The following is a 10739-nucleotide window of genomic DNA, read 5'->3' on the forward strand; positions in this document are numbered from 1 at the left end:
ACGTTGAAACAGCTAAACACGAGTGTAGCTCTGCCAGCTGAAGAGTAATAACGAGCACAGTGGACCTTACATTAACTCACTTAGTAAATGAATCGACTTCATTTACTTCCGGTACGATGGACGTGGAAGAATTATGGGCAAATTTTAAACACATTGTAAATCACGCAGTGGGTTACGGACGGAAAATACCCACCGTGACTTAACAGCGCAATTCGGAGAATGCTCAGGAAGCAAAGGCAGTTGCACTCGCGGTACAAGAAAGACCGGGAGAATGAGGACAGGCAAAAGTTCGTAGAGATTCGTGCTGCTGTAAAAAGAGCGATGCGCGAAGCATTCAACCACTACCACCGTCATATCTTGGCAAAAGATCTTGCTGAAAACCTAAGGAAATTGTGGTCTTACGCAAATTCGGTAAGCGGGTCGAAGGCTTCCTTCCAGTCACTCACTGATCAGTCTGGCCTGGCAACGAAAGGCAGCAAAACGAAAGCTGAAAATTTAAATGTAGCGTTTGAGAAATCTTTCACGCAGGAGGATCGTACACACATACCGTCGTTTTAGTCTCGTACAGATTCCCGTATGGAGGACATAGTGATAGACATTCCTGGGGTTGTGAAGCAGTTGAATGGGTTGAAAATAAATAAATCGCCAGGTCCTGATGGGATTCCAATTCGGTTTTACAGAGAGTACTCTACTGCATTGGCTCCTTGCTTGGCTAGCATTTATCGCGAATCTCTTGCCCAACGTCCCGAGCGACTGGAAAAAAACGCAGGAGACGCCTGTATATAAGAAAAGTAGAAGGACGGATCCTCAAAATTACAGAGCAATATCCTTAACATCGGTTTGTTGCAGGATTCTCGAACATATTCTCAGTTCGAATATAATGAATTTTCTTGAGACAGAGAAGTTGCTGTCCATGCATCAGCACGGCTTTAGAAAGCATCGCTCCTGCGAAACGAAACTCGCCCTTTTTTCACATGATATCTTGCGAACATGGATATGGTATCAGACGTATTCCATATTCCTTGACTTCCGGAAAGCGTTTGACTCGGTGCCCCACTGCAGACTCCTAACTAAGGTACGAGAATAAGGGATTGGTTCCCAAGTATGTGAGTGGATCGAAGACTTCTTAAGTAATAGAACCTAGTACGTTGTCCTCTATGGTGAGTGTTCATCGGAGGTGAGGGTATCATCTGGAGTGCCCCAGGGAAGTGTGGTAGGTCCGCTGTTGTTTTGTATATACATAAATGACCTTTTGGGTAGGGTGGATAGCAGTGTGTGGCTGATTGCTGATGATGCTGTGGTGTACGGGAGGTGTCGTTGTTGGGTGACTGTAGGAGGATACAAGATGACTTGGACAGGATTTGTGATTGGTGTAAAGAATGACAGCTAACTCTAAATATAGGTAAATGTAAATTAATGCAGATGAATAGGAAAAAGAATCCTGTAATGTTTGAATACTCCATTAGTAGTGTAGCGCTTGACACAGTCACGTCGATTAAATATTTGGGTGTAACACTGCAGAGCGATATAAAGTGGGACAAGCATGTAATGGCAGTTGTGGGGAAGGCGGACAGTCGTCTTCGGTTCATTGGTAGACTTTTGGGAAGATGTGGTTCATCTGTAAAGGAGACCGCTTATAAAACACTAATACGAACTATTCTTGAGTACTGCTCGACCGTTTGGGATCCCTATCAGGCTGGATTGAGGGAGGACATAGAAGCAATTCAGAGGCGGGCTGCTGGACTTGTTACTGGTAGGTTTGATCATCACGCGAGTTTTACGGAAATGCTTCAGGAACTCGGGTGGGAGTCTCTAGAGGAAAAGAGGCGTTCTTTTCGTGAATCGCTACTGAGGAAATTTAGAGAACCAGCATTTGAGACTGACTGCAGTACAATTTTACTGCCGCCAACTTACATTTCGCGGGAAGACCACAAAGATAAGATAAGAGAGATAGGGCTCGTACAGAGGCATATAGGCAGTCATTTTTCCCTCGTTCTGTTTGGGAGTGGAACAGGGAGAGAAGATGCTAGTCGTGGTACGAGGTACCCTCCGCCACGCACCGTATGGTGGATTGTGGAGTATGTATGTAGATGTAGATGTATTAATGCCTGCGTGTTAAGTGATTACGTAAACTAGTGTAGAATACAGGTATTGGCAACAGGTCCAACTTCCTGCCCGCTCCCCATCGCACAGTGGGTTGGGTTGGGAGACAAAGCATGGTCCGACACTCTGCCACGATGCTTAGTAAGTAATGGGTGTGCTGGCTTTGCTCGGCGACAAGATTGCCATCAAAGTATTTTACAATAAAGCCATTTAATCTAAATTCTGATAGGTACGCTGCAGAGACGTATAGCACTGAAAACTCGAGATGATTCCATAATTTTTGTGTAAATTTCAGGTGTTTTGAAGTATTTTAGATACCATGCTTTGTCCACGTGGAAAACTGTTAGGCTCTCAGTCGACTGTGCATGTCAGGTATTGAGGTCCTGGTTTCGGAATTAGATAAGCGATCATGTATTAATTAAGTTGGAACTGAAGTGAAACAGTGTGAAATTTATTTTTCTAATAATCACTGAGGCCATGTCACCAAGTGTTGATAAACTAAATGATTGTTCATTTCATAAAGTGGTGAGTACACAGCTCCAGCATTGCTGAATGAGATGACCACACCGAGTGTTAATTTAAACGAATTGAACCGTGGCTGTGTGTAAGATATTTTTCTGATGATCAGTGGGGTCATCAGCCATCACATGTTACTAGACTAGCTGGTGGTTCATTTCAGAGATTGTAAGTACACAAACTCTGAATTGGTAAATGCAATGAACGGGCTGTGCTCTAATTTATCTTTTGGGGATGTTGTAGCAGGTTTAGAGAACTGGAAGATGGTTTGGTTAGCCCCATTTTGCGCCCTTTTCGCACGTATGTTTGAATATAATAAAGAGGTAGTGTTGAATGAAATGAAAACCAGAATATATGGTCGGTTCTCGGGCATAAATGTGATTTATATTTTTGTACCATTGTATGTGGGGCTTACTAGTTCATGGTGCTCGCCAGTGCATTCCATGCCGTTCTTCCGTAATGTGCTACATGTTCCACTCGGCGGTTCTACATGCTTTCTTAAATACTGAATTAATTGTTTCATGTTTCCTCAAAATAATTCGTGTGTATGATTTTGTTTCGTGGAACCTATACGATCCACTAAACTCCACCAAACCTAAGTGTTGTCCTTATTGTTCTTTTCTATTGCGTATGTGATGTTGATTACAATATCATGCCACAATGCTAGTGTGGTAAGCCAAAGACAAGAGTGTTAAGCTATTAGGCATGTTGTAATACTTCAGGATTAGTTTTTGTGTTAAACTAATGTTATATTTAATCCGTCTTTAACTGAGTTACATTACCCAAGCGTCCACGTCTTTCCCTTGTCCCCATGAACTAATAACACCCGTTTAGAAAGAACAGCGCTGATTCGAGCTCTAACAAAACGAAAAGCTGCTCGTTAACTTAAGGGAAATTTTTCAGTATTTACGACGTTCTCTTCCATGTGAATGTGTTTGCCTGTCTTGTTTTATATTCAGATTTAAGTCGTTATGCATTTGCGCCAGGGAAATTCGTGATTAACATTTTAAATGGCTAATTCATGCCAAGTAATACATCATGCATTATTAGATAGCACACAAGCTCCCGAAGAACGCGTGTGTGAGTCATATTAAAGTGTAATAAGAGGACATATTAAACCAAGTCTCCCTGATATTAATGTCCCATGCGACAAATAAAAGATCAAGAGCGGGAGTCTCTCAAACGATCGGTGGTATGCTAATCGTTTAAAGGAAACCGGAGGCCACTGAAAATTGTCTCAATTTCATGAAGTAATTTAATAATATCTGAATAAAAATGACGAAATTGGTATAATTTAACAACATGATTTACTCTTTTGAATACACAGAAGGAGCGTTTTCTGCACTGTGCGCGTCCATCAATCACGCAGTCAGAACACACCAAAGTCGTTTGTTGTTTGTCTAATTTTTAACTATCGAAAATATTTAATGATCTCTAACATTAAAACTCAATAGAGCTGTCTAATCGATCGATAAAGGAAAAAAAGTGCAGAGATCTTCCTGACACGAAAGTACACTCATTGACTTGTATCCCTCCATCCATACAAATCCGCTGCCCCCTCACCCAGTGGCTACGGATTTTAGTGAAACAAACGATACCTACTTCATCAATGAAGTACATAACTGAAACTATTGACGACACAGGAAAATAACTGCCCTCCTCCTCCCTACAGAAAACGTTATTTTATTATTTTGACAGAATTATGAAACATCGGAGGTATTCCCGTTATGAGGGACTCCTTGTATATGCTGTATAAATGCTATATACACATGCTTGATAGACTGTTTACGTGACTATCTGTTTACAGTAAAACACAGCGTAACTAGTACTAAATTATTACTTTTTATTTAGGACTCGTTTCAGAGGCTTTGGTTCTCATCCAGTGGCAGTTCCCACTATTTAGTTCACGCGCATTGGGCCTTGGAAACTTCGTTGTGTACTTTCCCCACGAGAACTGCAGTGAATTTGTTATTTATTTATGTATTTATTTTACCTGGCAAGATTAGGATCTGCGGGTCCTCTTTTTCCTTAACCAGAATTCCTTAAGAGAGTCATCATTACATGTTGTATGGTACTTGAGCAGTACAATAATATTGGCAATATGGATATTAATGAATGTACTGAATTTAAGAAATGTTAGTATTATTACGAGTAACGTTAAGCAGTTTCTTCATTATGGTCAAGTCGAATATGAGTCATGACATTTAATAGAAATTTGTGGCTACAGTACAGAAGAAAACAATGTGTAGAAGAAATCGAAATACAACATCTTTGGAAAAGGAGTTTATGATCTTGAAAGATTTCGTCAAGAACCAGAGTACGCTTTGGAAAGTCAGGAACAAGAAGGACAAACAATGCTTACGTACCCTAACTTCAATAACGGTAATGGGTTGTTTACACAATACTTCTGTACATTAAAGAAGGTGTTCGAAGTGGCGTCTACCACATTCAATTCACACTTAACATTTTTCTGGCGCACTCTACAAAGTATACCAGGCATTGCATGAACCTCGTTGTAAGTATCCTGGCCAGAAGGGTTTGTTCATCAGGAAAAAGCTTCTCACTCGCCCTACAAAAAATTAAAAAAAGATCAGGAGGACTCAGATTAGGGTAGGGAGGTGGCCATGCAATTCGACCCACCCTTCTCATCCAACAGTCTGGGTTATGTTGCACTGCGTACTTGCAGGGAAAAGTGAGTAGGTGCTCCATCTATATGCATCCACATCTGACGACGCGCGTTAAATGGTACATTCTCCAACTGTTCTGGAAGACTTGTTCGATGAAGACCTTGTATCTCGCTGCTTTCAAACGTTGTAGCAGAAGGTATGAGCCGCCCGCGTGATTGCCGATAATACCAGACAATATGTTCGCTGCAAACCGTGAGCCGGCCGGAGTGGCCGAGCGGTTCTAGGCGCTACACTCTGGGACCGCGCGACCGCTACGGTCGCAGGTTCGAATCCTGCCTCGGGCATGGATGTGTGTGATGTCCTTAGGTTAGTTAGGTTTAATTAGTTCTAAGTTCTAGGGGACTGATGACCACAGCAGTTAAGTCCCATAGTGCTCAGAGCCATTTGAACCTTTTTTTTTTTTTTTTTTTTTTTTTTTTCAAACCGTGGCTGGTGATGGAGTTCGAATGGGATGAAAGGATAGTACCGTGCACAGATGTAGCTCTTACAGCAATTAAAGACTTCATGTCTGGTGAACTGTGCCTCATGTGTGAATAGCACATTTACATAGAGCACTCAACTCATTCTCATTGTGCTGAACAGTCATTTCACAAAACCGAAATCTTCGTCGAAAATTATCCACACCCAAACCATGAATTCGCTGGTGACGATAGGAGAGGAACTTCTTGTTATAGAGGACACACCTCACACTACATTGAAACATACCCATAGTATGAGCGATTACACACTTGCTTGTTCATGGTTGTTCTTGCGTTCACTGATGAGCTAAAACACTATGACCGTCGCTTAACAGCTGTTTTGTCTGTCTTTGGAATGAAATATGCTTATCAGGGATCCGACAGTTTCTTGGTAGGTTTGTGGAGGTATGCAACATTAGATGTCTACACAAGCACGTGTGTAATAATAGCTCATGCCATGGGTATGTTCTGATATTGAGAAGGCTGTTTATACATTCAGTGAAAATGTCCTTAATTCATTAGACAACAAATTAGAGGTAAATGACATATTCTGTGACCTGTCAAAGGCTTTTGGTTGTGTGAATCACAGCATTTTTTTAAGTAAATTAAAATATTATGGCATCACTGGTAGTGCTGCAAAGTCGTTTCAGTCATATTTTACTAATAGAAAACAAAGGGTGTCATTATGTAACAGGCAATCAGACATCATCTGACTGGGAAGAAATTACATGTGGTGTTCCCCAAGGTTCCATACTAGGTCCCCTACTTTTTCTTGTGTGTATTAATGACCTGTCATCTGTTACATTACCAGATGCCAAGTCTGTCTTATTTGCAGATGATACAAACATTGCAATAAATAGTAAATCAAATATAAATTTAGAAAGGGCAGCTAATCAAATTTTTGCTCAGATCAATAAGCGGTTCATAGCCAATTCACTGTCATTAAACTTTGAGAAGACCCACTATATGCAGTTCAGAACTTACAAGACATTTCCTTCTAGTGTGTGTATAAAATATGGTGACATGGAAATAGAAGAAGTTGAGAGTGTAAAATGCTTGGGATTATAACTTGAAAATAGGTTCAGCTGGGAGCAACATACTAACGAGCTGCTAAAGCGCCTAAACATGTCTGTGTTTGCAATGTGAATGATGTCAGACATAGGAGATATAAATATAAAAAACTGGCATATTTTGCTTATTTTCATTCCATTATGCCATATGGTATGATATTTTGGGATAACTCCACAAACTGAGAAAAATTTTTTAGAGTACAGAAGCGTATAATAAGAGTAATGTGTAGTGTAAATCGAAGAACATCATGTCGAAACTTATTCAAAGAATTGGGCATACTAACCACAGCTTCTCAGTATATTTATTCCTTAATGAAGTTTGTTGTAAATAATACATCTCTTTTTCCAACTAACTGCTTAGTACACAGTGTCAATACTAGGAATAAGAACAATATACATAAAGATTTAAAATCACTTACACTTGCCCAGAAAGGAGTCCAGTATTCAGCAATACACATTTTCAATAAGTTACCAGCAACCATTAAGAGTTTTGTTTCAGACAAGGCACAATATAAACATAATTTAAAAGAATTTTTGGTGACCAACTCCTTCTATTCCATCCATGAATTTCTCAACAAGTGCAGTAGACCATTTTAATCAAAATTTATTACACTTTAATTTTTGACAATACTTGGTTGTAACAGCCAAGTAACGTCCTACTGTGTGAGTGACGAATGTATCGAAAGCAGATGTAAGCCTTAAGCCTGTAAATAGTGGAAGTTTAATTTTAAATCTTGTACATAATTTGACTGTTCTTAACTGAGGATCATCGAAATGAATAGTTTATTTTAATTTTTGACAATACTTGGTTGTAATAGCCAAGTAACTAGCTACTGTGTAAATGATGGATTTAATGAAAGCCGATGTAAGTATTAAACCTGTAAATATTAGAAGTTTAATTTTAATTCATGTACATAATTTTACTGTTTATTGACTGAGGATCATTAAAATTAATGAAACTCGAGTTTTTCTAATTACATTTTTATAATGTGTTTATCTGACATGTTCCACACCCAGGAGGATCCTCTCTTTGTGGGTCTATGGAATGAATAATTAATGTAATATAAGCACAGGTTATGTAATTCTCGTAAATAACGGGCCGCTGGTTTTCGTACGCGGTGATAGCGCCCGGTAACGAACCAGATATGTTCCATAGAATTTACATCAGGCAAATTTGGTCGCCGAAACGTCAACGTGAGTTCACTATAATGCTCCTCAAACTACTGTAACACAGTTCTGGCTCCGACGCACGGACAGTTACATTGCTGAAAGATGACATCGCCATCGAGGAAGCCATCAAGCATGAAGGGATGCACATGGTTCGCGCCCGTCAGCGTGTCTTCGATTATTACCAAAGGCCCCATGCAGGCGCAGGAGAACGTCTCCCACAGCACAACACTGCTCCCACCAGCCTGCGTCCGTGGCGCGCTGCACTTTTCGAGTCGCCGTTCACCTCGACGACGGCGTTCACGGAGAAGACCAGCGACCTAGTGTGGCAAAAATGCGATTCACCCGAAGAGCCGATACGTTTCCATTGATTGACGGTCGGATCCGGATGGTCTCGTGCTCACTGCAGTCGTAATTGACGATGTCGTTGGATCAACATGTGAACACGTAGGTTTGGTCTGCTGTGGAGCATCACGTTCAACACTGTACGGTGAACAGTGTCCTTCGAAACATTTGTGCGTGTACCTGCATTGTGCTCTTTCGGCAGAGATGCCACACGTAACCATCTATCGTACTTTACATAGCAGACAAGTCTCCGAACCCCACGTTCTGTGAAGAGTGGTGGACGTCCAACCACTTAGCGCCTGGTGGCAGTTTCATTGTACTTCTACCTCTTTCCATAGATGCCTACGTCAGTAGCACATGCATATTCGACCAGCGTCGGCGTTTTCGAGCTACTCGTTCGTAGGCTCTGTGTAATAATAATCTGTCCTTTGTCAAAGTCGCGTATCTCAATGGATTTTCCTATTTGCAGACCATATCTTCGCTAGGGTGATCCCTCGCTCATGTCTGCTGCGCTTACAAGCTTTTTTTTACCGAATCACGTGTCCGTAGCGCCACGTCCCCGTGGGCCGTAGTTATAATGTTTTGGCTGATCAGTGTATGCGCAAGTACTTACTCTTCCATGTCGACTGATCGAGTACTCCGTGGGCGGCCCGCGTAATGTACTGGATGTAAAGACGCTGTTTCTCTGTGACGGCAGTGAACGGTATGTAACTTTCAAGGCTGTGGATATTGAGCGACGTACAGGCGTTGAGCTTCGCGTGCATTGCCAGTGGCTCTACCATACATGAAATGCTCGTCTATAAGTTCTGTAAAGGTGTACCGCTCCATTTCGCAAGTAATTTACGTATCACAAACACAGCAGTTATCTTTGGTAATTCCGCAGTGTACATTGTCAATCCACAGCAGTACTGCAATGCAAATAACCCGATTGTCTCAGAGCGCACGAATGGAAAGGAGATGTATGCACACAGCAACCAGTACACGAGAGCTTTATGATATGACAACAGAATGAACATGTTCGAGTCACAGGCAAATTTAAATAAACAGAAACAGTGCGTCATCTTTGCCGAACTTATGGCTGGTGTGCATTGACTGTCGTTGCTTATGAGATTTCAAAGCTTTCTCTGATTCACGACTGCTTCCAAGACTACAAACTGATGTTCCAGCGATGTTTTCTTTTACTCCTCTATTAGCTTCTTCAGTTTGTGGGAAATCTTTTGAATCATCCTGTATCTAGAATAATGAATAGATTCAATTTAAAAACTGACAGTTTTTTTACCATTGACTAATTTCCTCGTTACGTTCTGGTCGAGAACGAGAAATAAAATGATAAGATTAGCCGATGAGATGGAAGGAAGAGAACATATATAGAAAAGGATGAAAAAAACGTAGCAAGTTACACCGTGACTGAGGTACTCGTTCACAATTGAACAGAAGGGAAAAAGCTACGCCGATAACAGATGCAGGTTTTGATCTGCTCTTGAATGAAAAGTCGTTGCGGGATAAGACGCAGGTTAGGTATTTTGAAACGTACTGATATGGCAGAAATAAAGGAATATTTAGTTTTATGTACAGGTACAGCCAAGATGGCGAACGTAACAGATATGGTATTGCAATATTAAATGGCGACAGGTACCTGAAATGTGGGGAGAGCTACTGATGACAACAGTGGCTAAGAAACCGATAAAATAAACAGGGCGGTGTGTAAACCACATCGCCCATCCGGCCGCATCTAGCATGAATGTAGAAAAGACTGATGTCATCAATGTTATACACATGTCTTACACTAGAGCTAATAGCTAGTTCGAGTCACCTGGATTTGTGTGTGTGTGTGTGTGTGTGTGTGTGTGTGTGTGTGTGTGTGTGTCTAATGAACCACATCACGTTAGTAAAGATTTGGCAGGACTAATTTAAGTCTAATTTGGGGTCGAATACTTTTCTACATTTTTGGACTCCATAATGGTTGGAAATGGACGATCATATACTCATGTCTTGGTCACTATATTATTTGTATGACTGCTCCTGATTACGCCGGCCGGAGTGGCCGAGCGGTTCTAGTCGCTTCAGTCTGGAACCGCGCGACCGCTACGGTCGCAGGTTCGAATCCTGCCTCGGGCATGGATGTGTGTGATGTTCTTAGGTTAGTTAGGTTTAAGTAGTTCTAAGTTCTAGGGGACTGATGACCTCAGAAGTTAAGTCCCATAGTGCTCAGAGCCATTTGAACCATTTTTTTGCTCCTGATTATGAGTTTCGCTTTAACAGCATTATCAGATCAGATCTTTGGTGTAATGTAGTAATATTAGATAGATGGAACAAATTTTTATGAGAACAATTTGTAGCATAATTGTGGTGACGCTTAAGTTGATTACATACGTCATGGATACATTCTATCT

This window comes from Schistocerca piceifrons, chromosome 6, assembly GCF_021461385.2.
Source record: "Schistocerca piceifrons isolate TAMUIC-IGC-003096 chromosome 6, iqSchPice1.1, whole genome shotgun sequence".
Lineage (NCBI taxonomy): Eukaryota > Metazoa > Arthropoda > Insecta > Orthoptera > Acrididae > Schistocerca > Schistocerca piceifrons.